The sequence below is a fragment of the Plectropomus leopardus genome, chromosome 24, assembly GCF_026936395.1.
Source record: "Plectropomus leopardus strain MGB_pleo_1.0 chromosome 24, ASM2693639v1, whole genome shotgun sequence".
Lineage (NCBI taxonomy): Eukaryota > Metazoa > Chordata > Actinopteri > Perciformes > Serranidae > Plectropomus > Plectropomus leopardus.
This window is the reverse complement of record NC_142199.1, coordinates 11,239,728-11,267,261: the sequence shown is the minus strand read 5'-3', so window position 1 is coordinate 11,267,261 and position 27,534 is coordinate 11,239,728. Positions and strand designations below refer to the sequence as shown.

Below are 27,534 nucleotides of genomic sequence, written 5' to 3'. Positions count from 1 at the left end.
GTTGGCTATATTTTCTCAGAGACATAGTATCATATTCCTGAAAAGGTCCCGTTCAGGCTTTTGAATTATGTCCAAATCATAATTTTGTTTTTATGCTTTAGAAGTTTTTCGGTTTGTGGAGTCTCTGTGTTGTTTTAAGACAGACCTTAAAAAATCTATCCTTTGAAGATGGAGGTCAGCATTATGGATGGACATGCAGCATGTGATTTTTTTTTGGATGCAGAGAGTTGAGCTTTCATCCTAAACTTCAGCCAAATATTTTGGCTGCCTTAACTTAAAGGAGCACTCCTGAGATTTATCGTTTAACTTTGAGAAAGTCGAGGAACTCACAAGAGAGAGTTTAAAAAGTCAAAACTGAAGCAGTGGAGGTCATAATATACTGACTTTTATTCCCTAGTATGGATCAAGCTCCAAAACTACTATATACTACATTTCCCATAGTGAAACTAAATAGATCTTTTATTTTGCCTTCAATTTTAAAGTTTGGATAAAGCAAAATCAGTGGTGTCTTTCTTAACACATTGTTAGTGGTGGTTTCTTTCTGAACACATTTTAATGTCATAGAATCCTTGTTGAAAACATGTCAACAGACTGTTTAGTACTGCATTGTGGAGTTAGACTCTTAAAACCAAGCATAGCATTAGTTCAGGCAGGTCACAGTGTCAAGCTCAGCTCATATCCCAGCTAAATCTGCTGAATGCAAGCAGCCAGATCAGCTGATGATCACATGATTTCTTTCCATGCAACCAACTGGTAAATCTCGGTCAGGGTGCCTGTTAGAACTGCTTCACCCTGCCCACTATTGCTGCTTCCTGTGCAACCCTCTTTGCAGCCTGCCTCCAAACCAGCTCGTCCTATTCATGTCTTATCAACGCCATTTGTTCTTTACATGGGGATCTTTGCTGCTGCCCTCCCTGCCTTACGGCCAGAACACAGTACATGTATGAATAGTGTGTGTCAGCAATCTTACTGCACTGTTGCATCTTGCACGCGAGCACATAATACACTCATTAATGAAGCTGTGCAAGCTCCCACATTGTCAACAACACGGTTGTACAAAATATAATGCCTTGTGTAAACAACTGAAGGGATTTTGTGGACAGAAATGTTGTCAGAGGGCTTTCATTTTGAAACAGAAACAGGAAAGGTTCAGTACAACAGATATGTTTATGTTTGTGAGACTTTGAAACTGCAGTAAAAGGTGGTATAATGTCAATATAATTATCAAAACACCATTTTCAAAATCTGTTTCTGCTGTGCACGTCACAAGGAAAAAATCAGCAAGCCTCTGTTTCTGTAGATGTGCCGAAGCTGAAAAGCAGCTGAGATGTGCCTGAGCAGCGCTGCTTATGCAGACAGTGTGGCTGCTCTGACTAATTACCATGGATGCAGAAAAAAATCCAACAGGTTCTGTGACACTCAAACGCTGCTCAGGCATGTGATGTGTCCTGGGTGTTACAAAATAAAGTTTTCTAAGGTGGTCTACTCAGGTGATTCTGACTGATTTTTTTGTTTTTTTACCATCTTTGTTTTCAGAATTATTTGGGCAGGCCTGAAATCATGGTTCGATGGCACTTTGGAGCAACCCTTATCATAAACTCACTCCCACTATAGAGAAACTACGTCACTACTAAGGTAAGAGCTTGTGTCCTTTCGTAATGTCTGTGCTCTGTCTGTTTTAGATGGTTGAACTGGCACAGGTAAATTAACATATTATAGTCATTGGGCCAATAAGAATGAAGTATCTTGAAAGCACTGCTTCAGATGATGGTCTACTCACCACCATTCCCTCCAGTCCCCATTTTCCAAAAGCTTTTTGGATGCTGTTTTTGCAAGAATCCCCCCTCCTTCCATCATCCCCCAGCTGAGCCCCACCCAAGCAGGGTAAACGCTGGGCGAGGCCTCCCTGGAGCGCCTCACCACCAGCTCTGGTCACCAGCAGGTCAGCCTCACCACCAGACCCAGGTCAAGGGCTTTAATGGGTCCATCCAAGCCTGGAAAAACAGCCTGAGGGCTGGAGAGCGAGCCTGGGAATCTGGCTGCTACCTGCTGCAGAATGAATGGAAAGACGGATGGAAAAAGAGAGACACATCGAAGCTGACATCTTAACAAGTCACTTAATCTGATATTTTGTTCTTGGAACGTTTTATTAAGGCATGTGAAAAGGGGAGAATGGGGTGAGATAATTGTGCTTAGCTCCAATACAAATCTTGTTTCAAGAATTTGTTACAAGCCAGGGTTTTTCTTTCTATGATCCTCCTAATTGGGTTTTATGGAATTTTGGTATTGGCTTTGTTTTCAGTAATTTCATTACCAAAGCAAAAAGTCCCATGAAAAGATACTTGTTTATGTCTTTAAAGAAGAATGTGTTTTTAGACTGAAAGGTCCTGAGATGGGGATAGTTTGGCAAAGTAGAAGTACAGTTAAATGAAACTAATTGCATGTGTGAGCATGAGAGGGCCCATATGGATGTGTGCAGTGTGACTGGGTTGGGCAGGTTTGCTGTGCTGTGGTCCTGTCGCTGCTACCCATCTGCCCTCCGCATTTTGTCCCAGTTTGGATGCGATTCGCCCCTATTAGGAATTCAGAGGGAGCTTGCGATGAATTTTGCATCACACGCAGCTTTTTTTTCCTGCTCTGGCTTTGTGAATTTGTGCCATGTGGTTTTTGGCTGGCTAGAGGTCAGATGTAGTGGTCTTGTGAGTGGCTGGAAAAAAATGTGCACTTTGGAAGTTATGGAGTAACTTTGTTCCTTCTGTATGTGACAACCACCAGAAGACTCTTTATTCAGTGTGTAGCTGGGAAGAAATGCAACCTTTGAGCGTCTCTTGTTTAATATTTCCCTTATTTTTTGCTGGTTTTAGCAGAATGCTAACTACACGTTAGAAGTCCTGACATTAGGGATGTAAGTTTGAGTTAATGTTGCCCAACACTGATAAAACTAAATAACCAGGGAAGTTTTAAGACAGGTGTGTAGCTGGAAAGAAATGCAACCTCTGAGCAACAAAAATTCAGAGAGGGGACACATACAAAGGAACAGACGGGCATTTAAAAGGGAGAAAAGAAAAAGTTTGCTGTTGACTTTAGGAAAACTTAACCAAAGCCACAAAGTACCAGGAACGTGTTGGACGCCATCCTGGCCTTGGCTCATCATTCAAGCCAAAAGAGAAGATAAAACCAGACCTGCTACTAATTTATCAAGCACTTCAAAACATTCTTGGGGAAAAAAAAGTAAAACACATTTTTTACGTGTGCTCTCTGTACCAGGCTCTGTGTTCCTGTCTCAACCGTTTCTGATTGAAACAAGGCTCGAGGTAATCCTAGTGAGTTCACATTTTATCAAAAGTTCAATGCTCAAAACGTTGCTGCCGGGTAAGAAGTTGGCCACTTGGCAGAAAACATTTTGGCTTCTGCAGCAGCACTTTTCTCTCGAAGGCATGTACTTCGTCAACATTCTTGGTTAATTAGGAGCAAATTGGCTGTTTGTTTGAAAAACATGGGAAGAAGGCAAATCAGCAAATAAATCAGCAAATAGAGAAGAAAACAAAAAGAAGAAAAAACAAACAAGATAAATGACCTGATATATATATATATATATATATATATATATATATATATATATATATATATATATATATATATATATATATATACCCTTTTTTCCCTTGCCAAGTTGCTCATTGCCATTTTTGAAGTTATCAAAAGAAATCAAACCAATGTTCTCAGGTTTCAGAGGTGTAAATACATGTGATATATGTTTGAATGCAGTACAAGAAAACTAATGCCGATCCAGGTGTTTAGGGGTTAAATAAGAGGGTATATCAAGAAATGGCACTGAGGGGTTTGTGCTCAAAAAGGAATATTTCCAATTGGTTTTCTGTAAAAAAGTGTTAAGTATTTCTTATCAGGTCTACTTTTTCTTCCATGAGTATTTCTGGGCACTCAAAGAAACAAAAAATAAGCCCAATTCACTGTATACGCACCAGAAAAAAGGTACTCCAGTATGCAGGAATGTCTCGTTTGGTTAAAACTGTGGAAAAGCAGCTTGCTCAGTTAGAACAAAATGTTATTTATGTTGAGACCGCATGTAATGGTTAAAAGATGGTTAGTTATGCATAGAAAACATACCATAGAGACAAATGCATGCACACACACCCATGCATGTACTCAAGGTCATACCTCCAAAACACACCCTCAAATTACTGTTTGGCTTAGCTGGCAGGAAGTAGGTAAGCCCACTCAATCTGACCGTAGTCATGCCGACGACCAATGAGAGCGGGGGGCTAATGAGGGAGTCAGTGGCCTGTCTAGCCAAGTGGGATTGTCAGTCATTCTGTATTTGGCATGAATTCAAAGAATGTGGGCACAGCAGCAGTGGACAGTCTGAGACACCTAAATTAAGAAAAAGGAGAAGCAGGAGGATGGGAGGAGGAGGAGGAGGAAGTAAAAGAGGAGAAGAGAAGCTGGAAAGCACCTGAAGTGTGAGTCAGGGGAGGAAGAGGAGGAGGAGGGCTTGTTGCAGCTGCAATAACACTGTCTGGCAGTCCGAGGGGGAGCTGTTAGACTTCCAGCGCCATGTGTACACACAGACACATACACACCTAATGTGCATGCTCGTCCATATGCTCTAAAAACATGTTCTCATGTCGCACTGTGTGTGTGCGCACCTTAGAAAACACATTAATCAGAAGCTGCCTCCTCTCTCTCAACACAATGCATGAAACAGGACGGTGCATGTCATTATGGGTACAGGTCAGCTAGTGCAGCCAGCCACAGGCAGGCCACAGCCGCTGATCCACACCCCCACATCTGGCAGCCTGGGATCTGGCCTTGGCCTCAGTTCACAGCTTGCGGTGGTCTGCTCCGGGTCTGGGTTTCCCAAAAGTTTCTCGCCTTGTGTCTTGTCTTGCTGGCTCCGTGTCCTTTTTGGATCAGGAAATCACTCAAGAGTCTCACCCCAAGAGAGGCCGAGACCTGCTGGTCCACAGCCTGAAAGCTTCAGAGGACACAGTGTGCTGTTTACTTTGGTTATGGCAGGGCTTAAACAGAAAATAAACACGAGTTTGAATCTTGAGTGTTGCCGTAATTTGAGGTCATGGTGGTAGCAAACATAGATGTAGACGCGTGAGACGAGCGCAGTTCAGAGAAAACGCTCAGCATGAGTTGGAGAGCACATTATTGACACACAAAAGCTGTTCTTGGAGTTCGCAGTTACAGCACATTTAGTTGAGCCCCGGTTTACTGTAAATAGCCTCTCTTTTGTACAGCTGCAAGTTGAATGTGACATGTTTTCACTCTGGGGAGGAAATGACATCACCTAACTCTCCTCACTTTACTCTGCTTGTGAGTTCACTCACATTTTACACTTTACTACTCTGGAGAGTTCACCTCCGTCTGCAGTGGAGCTTGGCTTAGAAAATTAAAGATGGCCCAAGCTAAATGCTGATTTTGAAACAATAAAGAAAAATATATTTGTGTCCTCGGAGCATCAGAGCCACAGTTATACTAATTTAACCCCTGACTGTAGTTCTGTACGTCAGACAGCAAATTGTGCCACACCCAGGAGTGTCACGATAAACAAGTGGTAGTCAGTTGATCCTCTGTTTGTTGTTTCTTATGCATCAATCTCATGATAGACTTGAAAACCTGGAGGGGCATCACTTTTTTGTGCTGCTTTCAGATGCCTTTCACAAGTATTTAAACCTAAAAAAAACAAAAAACAAAAAAAAAACATGGGTAAAAAGGCAATTAGCAACTTGGTAATAAATGTTTCACAAACTGCAAAAAAAAAAAAAATTGATTTAGAAAATCATTATTAAAAAAATGTTCCAAACTGTTAGACCCTCACATCTAAAGACAATGTGAGCTTTTATTCACAGACTATATGAGATGCAGACTGGAGATCTTGCAGGGTCACTATTTTTAAAACTGAATCTAGTTCCCTTTTGAGATTATTTCTGATCCTCATCCTGCTAGAAAATATTGCAGCAAACTCCCTTTAAGAAATAAATAAATAAATATGACAGGTTGTTGTTTGTTGATAGTGTTCATTCAACTTCAGCAATTGCATGAAACAATACTTAAAGCTTATGATACTATTATGATACTATTAAACATTTTTGATTTTGCAGGAAGGTCAAGAGGAGAAAAAGACGGAGTTGGGACAGTTTGGGCTGAGTTTTATGACCTCCACCAGTTACACCAGTGTACCCAATGAGGTAAAACTCTCATGATTTTATTCAGCTCTTGGATTTTTTTTTTTGCAAAAAGTTGCTTGAAAAGGCTGGTGTAAGATGCAATAGCCAAATTATGTTTCTATCAACACAACAAGAAAATGTTCTCAACCATATTTCTGGCAAGTTGTCCTGAATATTTTAGTCAAATGTTTGTTTTACGCCCAAATATCCAACTTTGTAATGCAATATCTGCTTACCGTGACTACAGCGTCCTTAAACCATTGGGTTGGAAAAATTGTGTTTTGCGTTTGCTCATTTATAATTATACTGACATCAAACCAGTTTCTGTGTGTCTGTGACATCCTGTCACAACTTTCACAGCTGTTACTTTGTGGAAACTAGCTCTCAGAAAATCTCTTAGCATCATTATCAGTGACCTTTTGCTTTAAATGCATGCATTTTAAAAGTTGTGATTTCAATCGTTTGGTCATTTATGAATATATTGTCAGGAAACCAATTCCCATCTCTCTGTGACATCCTGTCTCAACTTTCACAGCTATTGCTTTAGAGTCCCCAGAAAGTCCCAAAACTTTTGATCAAAAGCAAGATGCTTCTAGCACCCTTTACTGTATAGAGTAATACAGAAAACCATCTTTGTGAACAATTAAGTCAAAGTTAAGCAACAAATATCTCCAAACATGAAAAGTAATTTTCCTGAGTTGATACAGCTTTGTGCTTGTAGTCCACTGAGGGTGATTTATGTGTATTTTAATGAGTTTACTGCAAACACTTGCCATCCCATAGTTGAACAGAGAAAGAGGGTAAAAAAGAGAAGAAAGCAGATCAAACAAAGATGAAAGCGGTTCCAGGCGCAGGAGGAAAAACACTTTGGGGAGGTATGTTTATGAACGCAGCTTAAGATCATAATCGTGAAAACACAAGCTCGTTGTAAAGGCCTGAGTTGGCTGAAAGCTCCGGGTGCTGGAGGGGGAAAAGCTCCTCCTGCTGTAACAGTGAACTCTGCTCCCGCTGCAAGGTTTCTGCAGGCTCAGCAGATGTCTCCCACTGATGACACACACAGATCTGAGTATCAGAGCGTTAGCTGGCCTCGGATCAGTGTTTGGCTTTCTCAGGGACAGAATAGAAAAACAAGACGGGTGTTTAAACACGGTTCATTTATTTAAATATTTCGTACAACACGTGAGGAGAAGCAGGGAAGAGAAAAGAAAACATATATCTAGGTCAGTGTCAGGATAATATTGCATCTCTGCAGCTTACTGTTGATTGTTAAAAGCTTACTGTAAGACTGCAAAACCCATTAAACAATCATGAAAGTCCAAAAAAACAGTGGATGAAACAGTAGCAGCTACTGAGCAACAGATCAATCTCTATGACAACAGAGAAAACTCAAACTATTCAGACTACAAAACTTCGAACTGAACTGATTGAATTCCTTGGCTGGCTTATTAACGGTGCTTGTATAGGATTAGTTTGTACTATCCTGTAAGTAAAGTTTAAATTTGCAGTGCGCTGAACTTACTAACTGCATGCAGAAAGCTGTGTGACATTACAGCGTTATGAACAATTTTTGTTTTGTTTTTTTCCATCATCTTTCACTGACCTTGACAGATTAATTGTTTATAATTTGCTTTAGGTTATTATGATGATATGACCATTAATATCCAATCCCCCAAAACAGTCAATGAACTAAAACAGGGCTTACGTATGATAATTTATCAGTGGCTGAAGAAGTCCTTAAATCTTTTACTGTGTAAAAGTATTCACTTACAAGTAAAAGTACTTCATTCCAGGGTTCCCACAGATCCTTAAAACGTCTTAAAAGTCATTGAATTCATTCATGTAAAAATAAGGCCTTAGTTGGTATTTAAATGCCTTAAATCAATTTGTAAAAAGTCTTAAAAATGCTTTCAAAAAACGATTTTGTCAGTTGTTTTTTTCTGACATTGCGTTGAAAAATCTTAAAACAATTGGTAAAAATGAAATGCCCCACACATTATCATCATACAGATCAGGATGCAAATGACAAATTAAAAAGTGATTTTTAACGCTAAATCTTACAAGCTAGAACTTAAAATCAAGGTTATGAAAATATGTGAACGGTCCACATCTATGACATTTTTAATATAGCTAAAGCATTTTCCATACCCAGTTTCAACCGCTGTGTTGAGATGAAGCTGAAAGTTGAACTTAGATTCTGTTGTTACATACAGTGTAATGTTACCAAGGTCTAGAATGAACTCTTATTCCCAAAAGTCATATGAGTCATTTTTTAAGGGAAGTACAATTAATCTGTTTTGTTGTTGATACATTCATAGTGGTTAGTAGTTGCCCTCATCGTTAAGTTCTGACTCTGCGTATAGACTGTGAGTACAAGCCTGTCATTGGCCAGCTATTTCAGAGGGCGTTCTACTCCCCTTCCGCTATCTACATGCTGACGTGTTTCAAGGGCACCATCACTGCATACTGTGCTTAGTGCCCCCCAAGTTGTTTGTAATTTGTTCACAGAAATACAAACAACCTGTGGTGTTTTTCCCTTTACCAGAATGATAATAGTTCCAGACCTTCCTTTAGTGCTGACTCAGCTCTGTGCAGATAAGTCAAGCAAGACTAATATTTAAGATGCTCATATGTTTACCTCTTCTAAAGTGTTTTTCATGGCTTCATGTGTTTATCCAGAGTTTGTGGCTCATGCTGCACCCCTCCTGTAGCAGGAAATGTATCTGTAGATTACCTGAGGGGTCATTTCTTCCTGGAAAGATTATTAACAGCAGTAAACACTTTCCATCCATGCTTCATTTCTCCAGTTCACTTGCTCCTTGTTCCTATTTGGGGTCACAGCAGCCGTTTCCCAGCGTGCATTGGGCAATAGGCAGGGAAACACCCCGGACAGGTTGCATGTCTATTTGCAGGTCTGCGCCAGGATAAAAATACACTCACCTAAACAGACAACAATGCTGTCCATGTTAGCTGGCTGTTTGTTAATGATGCTGCAGTTTATGAGCAGTCTGTTTCTCACCGTGGAAAAGTTTTGCAGTCGCTCGGAGGCCAACCTGGACCCTGTAACAGGCTGCTTATTCAGATTATTTACTTGGGGCATTAAATCATAAGAGGGCTCTTCCTGTGTGCAGGATGCACACTGTGTGTGTACGCACACTGTCTCTCTCTCTCTCCTGCTCGCTGTTTGTGTCCCTCTCCCTTATTGAGCAGCGTTTCATCCTCTCAGGGTCTGCTCCCATGAAATGTTCAGCGATAATCATGTGGCGACTGGAAATTCAGTTCCTCTCATAAAAGGCTAATTGCTCCTCCTTGTGCTTCCGTGCAACCCCTCCCCCACTCCCCCTCAGACAATCAAACACACAAACACACATTGTCACACCAGAGAGCCAAATGGAAACACCTTAAGATCTGTTTGTCATGGCCTCTGGCGCAGACACCAGAATCTCTGGATTGTTACGCAACATTTTAATGCAGCTCATTGACAGGGTGGGCCACGTCCACAGAGCATTAAAAACATGAACAATCATTCCTTCATTTAGCTTACGAGACCCCAAATACCAATAATTAACTTCATGGCTATCAAGATCCAAATTCTGCACTGCACTGACTCGCCTGTAAAATATGCAGTGACATAACAGCGTGTTTAGACTCTGCTTTGACCAACACTTAGGAAAGTAATTTACTAAAAAAAGACTTTTCAGTAATGGTTCACATGTCACAATGAAAAAAGAGATTTAGTCCAGTCCTGGGGGGGTTAGACATGTCACCATTGCTATACTGCAGTGGCTTAAAAACAAACCTGACTTACAGAGCCACCTTTATGCAAGCCACCGAAGGACTGGGGGTCTTTTGCCACGCCATCATGCTTTATACTGACAGAAAAAAAGCTGAATTGTGTGCAAACATAAGTTTTCAATGTTTTTTGAAAAGCTCTTGACTAGAACTTCAAGATATGTATATCTGAGGTGGCCCGAGCCGAGACCTTCAAATCAGTGAACAAACTTTGTTTCCTGCACTAAAAATGGAAAAGACAGAAAACCAACTGAAAGTAAACAGGGAGAAAAAAAAGTGTCTGCTTGGGCACAGCAATGCTTGAGCTTAATGCTAACACTAATATGCTCACATACTCACTATCCAGAGAGACACATGGATGTATATATGAAATTTAGGTTTAGGTGATTGAGTTGACAGAGGTATTTAGTCAAATAATTTTACCTGCTGGTGATGATAGATGAAAGGTCCAGGACGCCATAGTAACCATGATTTTGTGAGTTTTCTTTCTCAAAGAAACAGTCTCAGATTAGATCTTAAAGGAAATAAATACCTAGTTGGGTAGTTTGAGACCATTATGATAGGAAATAATTTGATTTGCTTTAAATGCAGAGATGATGTAATCTGTTTCTCAGAGGGATAACTTTAGCACCTCTGACAATACACTGGTCCATTAATTCGTTAGCGGCATTAGATTATGTGTCATTTTTATGTATCAAATTCTGTCACGTAAGTTACAACATGAGACGGTTCCCCTCACAGAACATGGGAGCGGCTGATGTCATTAATTGCAGTAATTGCACTTTCAAAGCCTTTTTCTTCCATGACACACATTGTCATTATGGGAATATTGCTCATCTGTGGTTAAATCTCACTGTTTCATGAAAATCACAGAGAACCTGCTGTAGATTCTTCTAGGAAACATGAGATTGAAGGGGTTAGAAAAGTTAACAAATAACGCCACAGGCCACACCTGACAGGAGGAGCTGAAACGTCGGACCACACAGTTTGTGCCCCGAGAAACTGGGCTACAAGATCTATTAACACAACAAACCGCTGGGTGTAATTTCCCCGCAGATGAGCCAGCTTCTCGCTGCCAGGGAATGTCCTCTGAATGTCAGAAATAAACCTCAGAAATGCTCTGAGACTGTACAGCAGGTGGGGCATCAGTTTGTGTGTAATGGAGCTAAGAGAGGAGCTGGTGAGAAACTCATACGCGCTTTTACTTGGTGGGATAAAACAGAATGAATGAGGACACAGAGGCTGGCAGTTTAGCTAAGACTTTCTAAACTGTCCTGGAACAAGAAAAGTAAATTTTTTCTGTCTATTTGGTATTCCTCTTTCTTCCTCTTCAAATGTGGCATATGGACAGAAGAAATTAAGGATAAGTGACGCAATTTATCATACAAAGATGAAGGAACAACACATTTAGACTGAGTGCGGAGTCACGCCAAACCAACACCAAACAACTAAATGGTTAATCAACTAATCATTGGGTAGTTTAATAAAAGAATAAAATATCATATTTTATAAACTTTTCTCATTCTTTTAAATTCAAAAATCTTAATTTGTAAAGTAACTAAAGCTGTCAGATAAATGTAGTTAAGTAAAAAGTACCATTTTTCCCACCAGAATATAGTGGAGTAGAAGTAAAAACTGACATGAAAAGAAAACACTCAAGTAAAGTACAAGTACATCGAATTCATACTTCAGTAAATTTACTCAGTTGCATTCCCCCACTGATTATTATGTATTACCAATTTGTTCTTGGGTCGTATCTCGCATTAACTACTGCCTCCACGATCTGCGGTGGTCCTGCTCCATTTGGTCTGAATGTTTAAGCTCTCAGAAAACATCCACAAATGAATGCAGAGTATGGAAAGAAGGCTCCGTCTGTCTCCATATTTCACGTTGAGCGTGCATGAGCCCTTAGTTGGCCGGTTGGGTGTCGTCCTTGCGGTGTGTTCTAGTGCAACAGTTTAGCCGAGTCATAAGCGACAAGAGACAGTGCAACAACGGCCTTCATCATCACTCAGCTTTTGATGCAGTATGGTGTGTCTGGGTCTTTTTGTTATCTAATTTTTGGTTTCATGGGGCTTGTGGTCCCAGGTATATATATTTCATGATGGTGTATGATGGGCACCATGTGTGTTAGTGGATTACTAATACATCTTGATTTTAATGGTGCAAAGCCATTAAAAAGTCTCTACAGTGACTGTTTATTTCTCTAACAGTTTATTACCAGTGAGACCTACAGGACAGTGTGAGTATTTTGGTATGAGGACAGCCCTTATGAAAACAAGCGCTCTTGTCTTGTGGTTGTTTGATGGCTCATTCAGTGCAGATACAACCCTTAACCTCAGATAGCATCACTGATAATCCAATGAAAGAACCAATCTGTCTTCAGTTAGGGTATCCAGCAACCTTTGTCCTCATGTGGACCAAAATATGTACCGTAAACACATGGTTTGTGTTTTGTTTCCTCTGCTATCGTTCATACATCATATATAGTTGGAGGGGGGTTGTGGGAGTATTCATTACACAGAAGCCCCTGGGAGAGATTTAACTTTTCATTAGAAATATGTATTGTACTCCGGGATATGTTTTCAGCAAGTTGGGGAGTTGACTAATGGGTCTATTTTTGTAATAAATCACAAGCTCTCAGCACTCCTCCGGTTTGCAGATGCCCAGAAGGTATCGTCCCATAGTTCCTAGAAAGGAAAATGTAAAAGGAAAAAACAAGAGCCAAAATCTCAACACGCAGGCTGTTACTCCAACTTTATGGAGGTACTTAGAAGGCACAATAAAATAAAGAAGAGAATGGAAACATGGTGGACAGTTTTTTTGCAGATTATTTGATATTTTTCTGAATAATATGGAAGTGTTTCAGCAATATGCAGAAAAGATAAATTCTTGAACTTTTATCACAATTAATAGGTAAATATATTTGAACTCCATGTCACATAAACATCTGTAGAAACCCAGTTTTGATAGAAAAGGGAAGAAAGTGGATGAAAGGTTGGGAAAATAATATAAAACTAAGTCTAGTACATGACTGGATTTAGAATGAATGGCAGCCAGTGAGTTGAACCGCCCAAAACCGCCTTGGGGACATATTTGAGGATATTTTGCAGCAATACACTATGAAAGAAGGTCCATGGAGAAACTCTTAACACATGGTGTAACTTCATCATTCACTTAGTATTGTCAAACTTTGCTTTATGAAGTCAAAAATGTGTAAAGATTATGAGTGAAAATGTTGAATTACCTCATTGTTATCTCATTTTTGTCTGTTTCCCTTTTTTATTATCATTCTAAGTTCCGCATTTTTGCACGTCCCTGAACGCAGCACAGGTGGAACTCCTCCTTTTTCTCAGCAGCAGTTTGAGGACTTTGAGTTGTAGGTTGAGTCATTTATCTGTCGATCTGGTGTCCGGAGCTGATCTGACTGATGGATCAGAGGAAGAGAGACAGGTAAAAGCAAACTTTTTAGACCCAGCGCAATTAACGACTAAGTTTTAGTATTACTGCGCCTGGCTTTTTTTATGTTCCCTTTGTGCCCAGAGTTTGCTTCACACTGCAAGAGTGTGGTGCAGTCAATTACTGAATAGTACATATATTCCAGTAGCCCTCCTAATGAAAGGTCCAGCTCCAAAAATAAAAAAAAGACTGGGAGGCACACGTTTTGATTGTGGCAAGCCACCACAAATAAATAAATGTGAGGGAGATACTGCAAGAAACAGATTTATACCAACTTGTCAAAATTATAGTACAGTATAGTAGTATAGTAGTAAGTCAAATTGCATTGACATATGCAGTTTCAGCACTTTTCTATCCACCTAAAACGGCACACAGGCACAGGCCTGTACGTATGTGTCAGTGTGGTCCTTGGACACATGCAGCTAGTTGGTGGTGGGATCGTCTAACAAGCGAGTAATATTCGCAAATGCCAGTAGTTTGCTGATCAGCAAATGCTTTATAATGTATGACTACATTGTTCTATAGGCTTACCCAATTTTAACTATGTAAACAATCATGAAAATGGGGTAAAATATGATGGAAATGTTTTTTAAATTGGTTGGTAAGAATGTGTGGACACCCTGTGGAGAGTTTGTGTGTCCTTGTTAACCTTTACAACAACTTAAACTCTCTCTGTTGACATTTCAGTTTGTACCTCTTTAGTTGGCGTCAGGACATAAAGTGAAACCTTAAAGGCCCTGACACCTCAGAATTTTCCACATCACCTTGGTATTTCAGCGCTGCCTCTGAGCTGGGTGTTTCAAAGTCATACGCCGAGAGTGAGATCATCCTGCAGTTACTGCTCTTAGAGCAGAGGCACAAACTTAATACACATGTGGGCCCTAAGATTAATGCTGGGTCCACAATGTGTGGGTGTCCCAAGAGATATGCAAGAGCATGGTCGATATTCTTCACCCACGAAATGTCAGAATCACATACAACTCATACATACATACTGATAGTTATGTTAATATGCTGTTAAGCAAGAAGGAGGTGTATTTAGTGTGGAAATGTGATGAAGTGTCCATTTAAAGAGGCCTCGCTGAGATATTTATTCAGATGACAACAGACCGTGTCCAATCACTCTGTTTTGTCCCTATTGATGTCCTCATAACATCCATTCCTGCCATCTTGTAAAAGAGTCCCACGTTACGCAGCCAGGATGCTGTCCACCCAGCTCCAGCCAAACAGCAGCGTTTTAAGGTCAAATGTCAATGTCAGGGTTAATGTCGAGATCAGACACCATGTTGTTGGAAGACCAGGGTTCAGTCAACAGTTTGTTTGTCTAAACTTGGCCTTAGTCTGTGTGGAAGTGTGGATTTAGCCTCGATGTTGACTGTAAAAAGCACTTGGAAAGCCATGTGAGAATCAGAGAGAACAATGAAGTGATGTAACAAAATCCTTCTGATATATTTTTTAATCATTAATTGCTTCCTTGGTGCATTCAAAGTCATTCAGCCGTCAGGGTCTAATGGGATAAATATTTCACTTTTTGTGTTGTATGCACCTGCTGGTTTTGGCTTTGTCCTGTGGGAGGCTGCCCATTAGACCAGATTAGATTACACACACTCACACACACATGCACTCACACTTGCAGACATCAGTCATTAGTCACTGCGGTATCGTTTTCAGTTCTCAGAGTGGTTCTGCACACGTCTGAGCCCAGAGAGGGAAAGTGGAAAATTATTAGAAACAAAACAGAACCTGTGTTTGAATCCATGTGGAGGAAATATTTGAAATAGTGACATTTGCAGAACTGTTGACTGCTCTTGCTGAAATCTGACATGTTAGCATACAGACAAGCTATGGAGAGGAGGACTGTGCTGTTGTGCTGTGCAGTAGCGCTTAAAATAAATTCCATTGCATCCGCCATGAATCCAACTGGACCATCAAATAGAGAACTAACACTGTCAGACTGTATATGTTTGCCAGCACTACATAGTCTTCAGCATTTGTGATCTTACAAATGGAGGATATTTGTTTTCTCTATCAAAATAGTGAGAGACAGTCAGAAGTCCCAGGAATATTATATGGGCAAATAAGAAGAAATAAAACTGTCCTGGATTACTTTCAGTTTTCTAAATTTGGTTATAACTGCAACCAAACCTCATTGGCATTTGTTAGAGGGATAGTTTAGATTTTTTGAAGTGGGGTTGTATGAGGTACTTCCATAGTCAATCCATAGTCAGTGTACTACTTTCAGTAGATGGCAGGAGTACCATCACTGAAGCGAAGCAATGTACTGCTGTGGATAGGGTCCAGCAACAAAATGTGTTTTAGCCACCTAAAAAAAAGTACCACAAAAAAAAAGTTATTTACACTATAGAGTATTTTCACTACCTTTCCGTCAAATAGCATGTTCATAAAGACTTCAGTTTACCACAGGAGCTGCTGGTTTGCCGCTGCTTTGATCAGTTTAAGATCAGTTTAAAAGTCAGTTTAAGTGTACACTTAAACTGACTTTTTTTAGGTGGGACTTTTTTATGCCTCTGTGCTGGCGATAGCTGAGGCCAGAGGCTTTATGTTTTCGGGTTGTCCATCTGTCGTTTATCCGTCCCATTCATGAAAAAGTGGTTTCTCATGAACGCTTTAGGGAGGTTTCCTTAAATTTGGCCCAAATGTCCACTTGGACTTAGCCATGAACAGGTTTGATTTTGGTGATCATAGGCCAAGTTGACCCTGTGACCTCCTCTGTCCTATTCTTGTGGACATGATATTCTCAGTTTAAGGGAATTTTTGGCACAAATGTTCACTTGTACTCAGTCATGAACTGATCAAATTTTGGTGGTCAAAGGTTTAGATGACAACTGCAAGGAGGTGATTCTAGTTTAGGTGGCTAAAAGTACATTTGTAGCTGGCCCTCATCCACAGCAGTATGTTGCTTAGCTTCTGTGTCAGACTCCTACGTCTGCTGTATTGTATTTATTACACTGACTATGGATTAGTACCTTATACAACCCCACTTCCCCCACTTGGTCCAAACTATCCCTTTTTTCTAGCTATTCTAGCTAAAACATTGAGACAACAAATACAGTAGAAATGCACATGGGTGCACACTTCCAGTATTTACTCCTACTGATCCAAATGCACATGTTCCTGTGAGTAATGTGCAACACACACCTCACACACTAACACCCATTGTGCAAATTACCTCATTTTCACACGCCACTTCCTCCACCTCCGACTACTTCACTTCTCTGTTAACAGGGAACAATCAATCAGAGTCATTTCCTGTGCAGAGTGGACGTCCTGTCTCACAGGATGTGGCTTAAGAGGGTCATGGGCACCAGAGACTTAGTGGGCAGAGGCAGTAAACCCCCCCGGCCCTTCATGTCAGGAAATCTCTACATGCCTACTAAATACTATGCTGTATATAAGTGTGTAATGTACACATAGGCACCTGAGTGCAATCAGGAAATATCTAGAGATTAGTTTGAGTTAATATAAACAATGTATGTAGTTGCCATAGTGCAGGTTTAATGGGATTTCTTGCCATAATTTGGAATGCCTACCTTGCTCGTTTCAAGGCCGTTAACTCCCAGTAATACCAGGGTGAGAGAATGGAAACGGCATATTAGTGTGTGTGGGAGCTGGTAGCGCCTTCAGCATGTGTGTGACAGAGAGCAGTATAAATTTGTGTAATGCCACATTTTAAAACACACATGCAATACAGGGGTAGTCAGATACGGAAGTTTCTAGCTTTTGTAGTGTCTTCTAAATGTTGCATTCTTCAGCAGCCGGATAAAACGTTGGAGTCCCGCCTTAAACAGGTTAGAAAATTAGAAAATGCTCATCAGATGAGCCAGAACGACATGCCAAATTTCAACCTCACTTAGTTGCAGTTGAGCTCTTCACGTTTGGTGGTCTGAAGCAAATTACGCCCATGTAAACTTTCCTGAAATGATTCAAGGATTCTGTCTGGCTTGTAAAGAACGGAGGTCTGAGCTTTCACACCTCAGGAGGATGTCTGCCTTGTATAGAGGAGACAGGAGTGAAGCTTTTAAAATAAAAGTACACACTGGTGTCTGTAAAGCCTATTAAAGACCGACTCTAAATGAAGATCAAAGAACGAGAATAACTTCACTCTCCGTACTCTTTCATTCATTCATTCTGACTGCTTTTTAAGGACATCTGCTCAAACAAATGGTTTAGGTCAGCCCGTGGAAACTTATGTAATCGCGAGTGAATTTACTTTCTTTCGGAAATATTTCCCAACGTTTCAGGGAGGCCAAAGGACGAGCCGACTCTGGGAGGAAAAAGTGAAAACGCTAACAGTGGGGCGATTCACGTAAAGCCAAATAGGTGGTTTTTAATGTGGAGATTTGTGTAGTTTAGAATGGGGTTTGGCGCCGTTTGAAGATGCCATCTGTGTCCCAGGTTTAGTTTATTACTGTCAGTGGAACTGAAATGGAATTATCTCGACGATCTTCAGTCATTTCTTTCTCTGCAGACCTGCGTATTACAGCTTTCTGGAGAATTGATGTGTTGGATATCCATACTACAAAATGTAAATGTACAATAATCATAAATTGTTGTTGTGCCTTAAGAGCCCGTGAAGGGGCCTCAGGGCAGAAATAAGTTACAGGCCCCCGTTGATCCCCCAGTCCCCACTTGATCATCTGCCAGTGCACCTGTCTCTCATCTCCTAATCAATTTGTTATCAGTCAGCTGGTATATACACCTATGTTCTCACCATAGACATGGCCGTCTTTGTAGGCAGTTGATCTACTCACATGCCTGCTTAATTTATTCACCTCAGCTGTTTTCTGTGCCAACTTTTGGTACTTAATATTTTCATTTCATACTCTGAAATAGACACAAAAAGAAGTATTGAAGTTTCAAGCTGAAGTTCAGCTTCAAAAGCCCTGCTTTTTGTGTGCATGTCTTTGAAAGGTTGAGAGCTGTAGGAGAGAGACAGCAAAATTAATCGCCAAGGCGGTTCTCATGCCAGTGGCTAAAAAAAAATTCATACTTGATGTTCATAATAGTCATTTTATATATTGCATGTGGAACAAGCTACCCTGAGTGCATTTAATTTACCCCCCACCCCCACTTCCAGTACCTTGTCCTAATTCTACATTCATATGCAGATGTTAGTTTATAGAGATTGCTTCATAAACAATCCAATCTGGAACGATAATTCAATATGCATATCACCACACGTTTAAGTTACTTATTCAAACAAGTTGATGTGCAGCCTACATTTTATTTTCTGCAGTGTGGGTGCAGCTAATGAAGACACTGACAGTCAGTCCTACGCAGGCGAGTGAGTCAGCGGCGTGCTGATTAAGGGATCTGCTAGCAGAGGAGCCATCAATCAAACGCAGGATCCCTCCTACTCTCACTCCACAGACCACGGCTGTTATGTCGTGTTTAACCAGCTGCTGGCTCTTTGCCTCGGACAGAGACCCCTGCTCCTGTCCTGGCTATCTAACGGAGGTGCACGCTGAAAGAAGGCTGGAAATTCAATCCATGCACTGTTACATCGCCAGTTTGAGTTCAGCTTTCATATGTTTAAAAGATTACAGCTAAAAAACAGTGTCACAACCTTGTCTCCATTCCAGACATTCAAAATAAACAATATGCACATATGGTGTGTATAAAACAATAAGCATTCGAGATGTTCCTATGCACCGCTGCCAGCTAGGAAAAAACATACAGTTCAGTGTGCTGGGAAAGTTGGACAGAGTGAGTTTGGAATCTCAACTCACCCACGTCGATGCGGATCTGCAGCTCAACACCCAGCAGAATAGACATATGGCTTTGTGGTTTGGAGCCGAGATACATCGGAAGCGATGCAGACTAAAATAAAGAGAGGGAGAGAATGAAAAAGCACAGATGACAGCAATAGACTAAAGAGAGAAATCAATTTTTATTTACTTGGCTTTTATTTGACAGGTCAGTGCTGCTGAGTAAAGATATTGCTAAATTAGACACAATCCCACAAAGTTTATAAACTACAAATATGACAAAGATACTGCACAAAGAGTTGAGGTAAAGTAAGCCAAAGAGCTGGGAGAGACCAGGACTTCCTCAGTTTGCATGTCCACCGGGAGGCCAGGCGGAGTTAAGTAAGAGAGCAGCTGCAGTAGGCAGGATATAAAGCCAGCTACTCCCATGGAATCCCCCAACTCCTCCAACTCATGCAGTCAGCTCTCAGCTCACTCCTGGCCTCCAGAGAGTCCGTCATACTAGGCAAGGAACGCAAGACGTTTAATTGAAGTCACTTAAAACTCAAGAATAATATCCTTTTGCTGATTAATACTGTGGCTGTCAATCAAACAATCGAGGTTTCCAGTACAGAGAGACGTCAGAGGAAGCTTTAGCGGTAATCACACCTGACATTAGGAGCAAAATACAATGTATACATAAAACCCCCTGTCTCCTTTAAGGAGACTTATTATGCTTTACATATTTTGTGTCTCATAGTGTTACATTGAAGGATGTTCATATTAAACATGTCCAAAGTTTCAGATAGGTAGAGGTAGACACATGTACAGATAATCCCTCTAAACATACTGCGGCTACAGTATGACGTCATTGTGTGCCGGATTTCTTTATATGGTAATCTTTTGCAGAGTGCTACTGCAATCGTTTAAATTAAATAGCTTACACTGTTTCATGAAACTGCATGCTAATGTCAGGGCAACAAGTAATCTTGGTTGCTGAATTTATCCACGAATTTGGATCTTATTCCTGCAGGAAAATGTCGGGTTGTGTTTAAAAGCTTTTATTGGTGATTTTTCATGGTAAAAAGTGCCAATTTTTAACGTTACGGTCAATTCCCGGCTGCAAGTACACTGCTACATGCTGATGTCAGGGAAACATGTAATCTTTAGGTTATTGGTGCTTTTATTTTCTCCCTTATTTGAATCATATTCCTGGTAGAACATGTCTAGTTGTGTTTAAAAGCCTTTATTGATGTTTTTCATGGTAGAAAGTGCTGCTATTCTGCTGACACTCCATTCTTAGCTTCAAGTACACTGCTACATGAAGCTACATACTTACGTCAGGGAAACATGTTATCTTTCGATTATTATTTTTATTTTCTCCCTGGTTTTGGATCATGTTCCTGTTGTGATTTTTTTTATATTATTGTCACTCCCAATCTGCATGCACACTGCGACATGCAACTAGATGCTGACATCAGGTATCATGTAATTGTTTCTGAATGTTTTTAATATCTTCCTGATTTTTGGATCAAATTCCGGCTGTAACATGTCTATAGAAGATGTTATTAGTACTTTTTCACTCTAAAAAGTGCTGCTACTTTCTGTTACAGTGATTTTTCTGCTGCAATGAAGGAGAAGAGACAGAAGACCCGGACATTGACCCATCAGACCAGACCGGGGAACAGCTAGCCTTGTTCTTTCCAAAGGTAATAAAATCCCACCAGCACCTCCAACAAACTAGCATTAATTAAGACATGTATGGCATTACAGACAAAAAACAGGTGTAAAAATGAAAAAAAAAAAAGCTATTTTACCGACAATTTCTTGGGCCTGGCAAGCTCGCAGCAAATTCTGTTTTTGTAGAGATTCAACAGGCTGTAACATGTTAATTTTTGAGCTGCAGTGGTGTAAGTTTGCTAGCCGAGTTGCTTCCCCCTGTTTCCTGTCTTTATGGTAAGCTAACAAGCTACTGGCTGCGTAGCCTTGTATGGGCAGATATGACTGGTATCTATTTTCTTATCTCACTCTTGGCAAGTAATGGGAGCTCAGGGTCCATCACACTTTATTAATTTACATTTATGATAGTATGTTATACATCATTTGTAGCAGACATGTTTTGCTTGAGAGATATTTGGATCTTTGGATGACCCTACACACACTAGAGCAAACAGTCTGACACCAAAAGCACCGTCAGCGAGTTCTCAGTTTGAACCTTTGTGGTGTCTTTCGACTCCCCCGACTGCGAACAGCCGGCAGACGTACTGACGAGAGGTATTCTCAAAGCCCACACCACCCGAACACACACACAGACCAAAAAAACACACATTTTTGTACTTGAGCACACGTTTCCCAGCCTTTACTGGGAATACAGCAGCAGCCTGACATCACTCATGTTTCACATCGAGACGGACAGCTCGTCCCACAGGATTAGTCTGGTGTTTCCCCACACACACACACTTGCTGACATCATCTGGTGCCAGCCTAGGCCACGGTATATAAACTTTATGTCTGTGTGTAGATGTGTCTGCAGACCTCTTTATACATTGGGGACTTTTTTTTGTATATTCATGTTGGTTTTCTCATTAGGGAGAGGGTCAGGGAGGCCACCTTAAAGTACAAAGGTTGCTGGTTCTGAGTCACTGCAGTGTTGAGAAAGGGCGTCTAAAGTACCTGCTTATGTGTCTAAACTGGCAAAAGGGAAAAATACTGAAACATGGAGGGGAGTGGAGTTTAGTCTGTGGTGCTCACAGCATTGAAATGTCAACTCCATAAACTCAAAATCAACAAAAAGTCTTAATTTTAAGTCCGCTTTTTAGCTTTTTCTGGAAAAATCAGACGCTGCAAATCCAATATGTGTCGTTCAACATACTTTAGTGTACATAAACAGTGTCTTTCTGGACACTCTAAGCTGTATTTACCGTGAAACTTTTTAAGAGCCTCCTTGTGTGTTACAAACGCACAACCATGGTAGCCTGTGCAAACCTCAGCTCTTCGGGCATCTGCAAACACAATGGACCTTGTATGTTTTTGGTTTTTAATCACGTCTGCATTAGTAACATTACTTCAGCTGTCAAAGAACAAGTTTACCTGCATCGTAGACATCTTCATGTCCAGATAATGTTTAAGTTAATTAAACGTTAACATCATCATGCTAACAAGCTGATGTTTCAGCAGATATAGCATTTATGTGTACCACATTTTATGGCACGCCATCCAAATACTTTTTGAGGTATTTCTGTCTGGATCAAAGTTTTTATTGACTGGCCAAGATCCCTGGAGCCATGCCACTGGTAGAGCTGTAACGATTAATCAATTAGTTGCCAATCATCAAAATTAACTGATTTGACAGTTGGCTGAACAGTTTGGGTCATTTTGTAAGAAAGGAGTCAAAATTCTCAGATTCCAGCTTCTTAAATGTGAAAGTTTTCTGGTTTCTTTACTCCTCTATGACGGTTAACTAAATGTCTTTGGGTTGTGGACAAAACAATACATTTGAGGATGTCATTTTGACTTTTGGAAACCCTGAATTATGTTTTTGGACCACTAGTATGGCTAACAAAAAGCCTAAACCATGTTGTACCTTTCTAACCGCTCAATAGTAAGGTAATGATAATATTTCATGCATTTGTGCTGGTGTCCCTACCTCAATACTCATAGTTTTTCCTAAAATGCTCATAGGGCAGCAGACTCATGACCAAGGTTATTCACCCAAACAGAGGTATTTATTACTTAATGATGCTGCAGAGCTGCCCTGTTGCTGTCTATTATTATGAAAGTTGTCATCACTACCGCATTGCTTTGTGGGATATCTCTGCAAGCATAATATCTCCATACTGTAATAATATGCATTTCACATTTTATTTGATTTATACTAAGGTTACATAATGAAAAATCACATATTTTAGCATACTAAATGGCATATTTGTAGGGGATTTCAGATGCAGCACATTAAGTGGGGCTGAAAGCTCAGTTAAAAGTTTAATTAATATTACTATTTTCATCTTTTTTAATTTTATAATATTTTTTGGCATTATAGACTGTAAAGCTAGTAGTAGTAGCAGTAACAGTAGCTACTGTGATGTAAGCCTTAAGTTCAGCATTTCGGCTGTTTTCATCTTGGTTTTTTTGGAGGCAGAAGAGACCATATTTGGGCAAGAGGCTGATGCTGTGGTGGAGCGAAAGGTGGACCTGACTTAAAGGGGATCTGACCATGCGTAACTCAAATCTTTAATAAATTGTAATCGGGTGAGTTCTTTAAAAATTCACATTCACAGTCATGAGACAGGAAATTAGCCGCAGAAACCAAACATATTTTTTGTGCTAGCCTGTAAACATGTTTATTTCTGCTGTAGAGTTAGGCATTTTGACATGGGGATTAAGGACTGACTCATTCTTGGGGTAGGTTCAAGGCAGCTTCAAGTGGCCATTAGAGGAATTGCAGTTTTTGGCACTTTCGCGTTGGCTTCATTTTACTGTCCCAGACATTGCTGCTTGCTTGCCACACAACTGTTTCCCAGGTTAAGAATGACCTTTCTCACCAGCAGGCTTCACAGGGACTGTGTCTTTGGTGAAAAGTAGTTCCAAAGAAAACTTTTGACAGCACTTAAGGCTGAAATCTCAGTAGTGCGTATCTCAAAACATCTGGCTCAGTACCACAGTGGGTGGTGAGAAAATGTTTTTTGTAATTTGAGCAACTGACCCTTTAATGCTACTGACATGTTTTGATTGTACAACTAATTCAGCGCTTGAGATGTAGCCAGAATATATTTTATCTAGATTTTTTTTGCGTTTTGTCACCATTTTTCCCGTGTCCCATGGCTTAGATTTTGTATTTATGCTCTCCCACTGACATGAGTCTCAGAAATGAACGAGTGTGTGTACATATTTTTTCAGAAATGTAATTAATCCCTCCAGAGTAACCTTTCCTCTCTCCATCTCTCTGTGTGTGCCTTTTCCTTTGTCTATCTGTCTGTCTGGAGAACAGATTAGGGGCCAAGAGTAGAGCCAATGAAAAGAGTTCACACGTGTATGCATATCTTTTCTCTGTCTTCCTCTCTTATTACTCCCCCCATATTTTCCATCACTCAACACAAACACCTGACCCACCTCTTGTAGTGACTGCTGCTTCAGGGAGATATACAGTTTCTGGCTGCAAGTTTTAACGCTGTGTGAACTGACCTCTGACTGTCTGTCTGGCTCAGCAGTTTTGTTTTGGTTGGGACTGGCCAGACAGATCAGATTAAATGTAGGACAGAGGGATGTAGATCACAACTGAATGTGTCATAAGTGCTATAAACTGTCATCATTTCAACTAGTTTATCAGCATCTATTGAAGTTCTTGTTAGTGTTGGATGTACATCAAGGAATTTGAAACATGTAAGGCTTAATCAAAGGTGCTGAAAGAGGAGTTTTTACGTTGGATGTGTGTGTGTAGGAGTCGAAAGTCGTAACAATTAATGGGGCTTTACTGACAGACAGGGAGGAATCTCTGAATGGGGAGGACAGAGACTAAAAACGCCCACACACACATGAAACAAACATGAAAGATGGACACAGGGAGCATTAGACACACATACATTATGGTCATGATGGATGTCTGTTAACTTTCTGTCTGTTATCTTGTTATCTATTGACAAAGGCATCTAAATTACTGGTCTTATTTTTGCAGTGTATTGGCTATAATAACATTGTGTTCACAAACTACTTTCTGAGGAGTCTGATCTCAGCCTTTCATCAGGAGAGCCACAGAGGATATAAGGTGATCATACAGCCTGAAAATAAACCTTGAGTTTAGAGAGATTGTCTAAACCTTTTGGCTTGTTAAAGAGGTGATCAGTGATTCGGAGTTTCACAGTCATACAGTTGGAGGACTTGAAAGAGGCAGCTTTAAAAAAAAAGCAGAGGCCGAGATCCTGACATTTGGACCCTAGCATCGGTCAAACAACAAAAATACTGAATCCTACACTTCTCATAATGGAATTTGGTAGTGATGACCTGGTAAATTCCCATTTTTTCAACTGAATTATGACTTTTTTTACTATGAGTTTTTGAGCCATGGAGGTTTTATAATTCTAAAACTTTCCTTTAGCTGAGAAAAATAAAAAAATCGGTGACGTCATTGCAATGTTAAGTCTATGAGCCGAGTGGGAACTTGCTGACTGTGCCAGCAGGAGAAACAGTACTGCACATATTGAGTTGGCAGCCTATCAAACCTCTCAAATGCGTTATTTTACCTCACACATTCACACAAACGCCTCTCACATCCAATAAATTACCTTAAACATACACAATAAAAACTCTCACATACACTGTTTTACATTGCACACACACTTGTTTTACCTTGCACATGCACTATTTTGTCTTGCACGTACACAACACATACCTCTCACTTACGCTATTGAGATACTGTTGTTTCAAAGTGAATATGATTTTGCTTTAATAAAGGTTGTGTGAGACATGTTTGTATGTGTAAGGCAAAATAATGGATGTATGAGGTTTTATTGTGTATGCGTAAGGAAAGAGAGTGCATGTGAGAGGCAAAAATACAAAATTTGGCCTACATGGCCCCTGATACTCCTTTCCTTTTTGGACTTTCTTTGTCCCCAAAACTCAGCAGTGAAGTGTAGTTTGGGCAGTGCAGAGGTTACCGCGTGCCCAGTACCAACTGTCGATTTGCAGCAGGATGTTTGTGGTAGATATCAGTTGTGGTCTTTGTGTGTCTTTCCTTGGATAAATGAAACATAGTGCCATTGTGTACACCTTTAGGAGATCAAAACAGCAACACCACTGGTTTGTGAATGAAGTCACATGTATACATATATATATAAATAAATCATACATACAGCATATGAATGTGTATTTTCCCAGGAAGGCTGGAAAAGCAACATGTGTTTAGAGCGTCTGGTGTACAGTCAAATTCAACAACACATGCTTGGTCAGAGAGGTTAAAAACACACACACACACACACACACACACACACAGTGCATGTGGAAAAAGTGAGACTTCACCACATGCTGTTGAATCTGAACTATTTAAATGCGAGGGGAAAAGAGATGTTATGGAACCTGTCATCCATCATGGAGTCAGATCCATCATGTGTGGATGCTCTGAAGTGATACACTGTGTGAAGCAGTGTGAGCTGCTTTAAAAACGGCAGGAGTCCACATCACTTCTCCTCGGGATCCTGACTCTCCATGGGATGAGGGGAGAATTTATCTAAGGATTACTGTATCTGCTCTGGAGTGTAAACTATTGCTCACAATGATCTTCCAAATTCCTTTTTTTAAATTATTTTCTGTCTCACTCCTTTGCTTCCTTTATCTTTCTTTCTGTCCTCTTCCTCCTCCTTTTTTCATGCTTCTTGGGTAAAGTGCACTCACTTTCCTCTTGTCTGCTTTCTACAGAGACTGCATCAATGTTCAAAGGTTGGAATGTGTTTTTGTGACCTATATTCTTCAACTTCTTCCAGCGTAAGACGAGCAAAGAGGGCAGAGCTGCTGACTTGCCCACACCTCACACTCTTTTCCAGAAACTCTCCTCTACCCGCCTTCTCCTTAATTTCCCTTTTTCTCTCTCTCTCTCTCTGTCTCTTTCCACCTTTACCTCTATCCTTTTGACCTGCACCTACCAAAGCCACATTTCTGTCAGTTCTCCTAAGCAGCAGGAAATCTAATCAAGCAGGGAGTGTCCTAACAGAGTGTTGAGGGTGAGAGGTTAGTTGTGGCTGGCACAAAACTTCACAAGACTGAATGTGTTCAGACTGAAGGAGGCGTGGATGTGTGTATGCTTCATTTATCCAAGGAAAGACACACAAAGACCACAACTGATAGCCCCTGGCAACATCCTGTCCAAAGTCTCCAACTGTTAGGTACAGGGCAAGCAGGAAAAAAGGAGGCCAAAGTGAAAGTGCCAAAAACTGCAGTTCCTGTAATGGCCACTTGAGGCTAGCTCCAAGAGTGAGTCAGTCCCATAGACCCCCATGTTGAAATAGCCAATTTTACATCAGACATAAACATGTTTACAGCCTAGTGCAAAAAACTGTTTTGGTCTCTATGAGCTCATTTCAACACTCATGACAGCTGCAAAGGTGTTGATTTTTTGGTTTTAATATATCTGTTTAAATGTTAAAAGCCTCAAAGTTATGCTCAATTTAAAAAAAATGAAAAAGCAAAAAAACTCAAAATATATATTTTTTTAAAAAGAGAAAACAACAGATTTTTCTTTATCAAATGAGTGCCCAGTAGCTCAGAGAGGATGCCCATGTAAAGAGGCTGCGTCCTCACATCAGCTGTGGGTTCGACTCCGGCTTTGCATGTCAGCCCCCCCTTCTCCCCTTTCACTCTAAGTCTGTCCTGTTGATTTAAGGCCAAAACCTTAA

The 27,534-nt window shown here is 40.4% G+C and overlaps 1 long non-coding RNA gene across 1 annotated transcript in view; it reads left to right on the top strand.

Moving 5' to 3' along the window:
• The window catches only part of LOC148185500 (uncharacterized), a 111,494-nt gene that overhangs the window by 72,295 nt on the left and 11,665 nt on the right, over positions 1–27,534 (top strand). Inside the window, exons 6-8 of the long non-coding RNA XR_015775894.1 lie at positions 1,537–1,635; positions 6,132–6,218; positions 20,767–20,862. This is a non-coding gene — a long non-coding RNA (uncharacterized LOC148185500). The remainder of the gene's footprint in view (positions 1–1,536; positions 1,636–6,131; positions 6,219–20,766; positions 20,863–27,534) is intronic.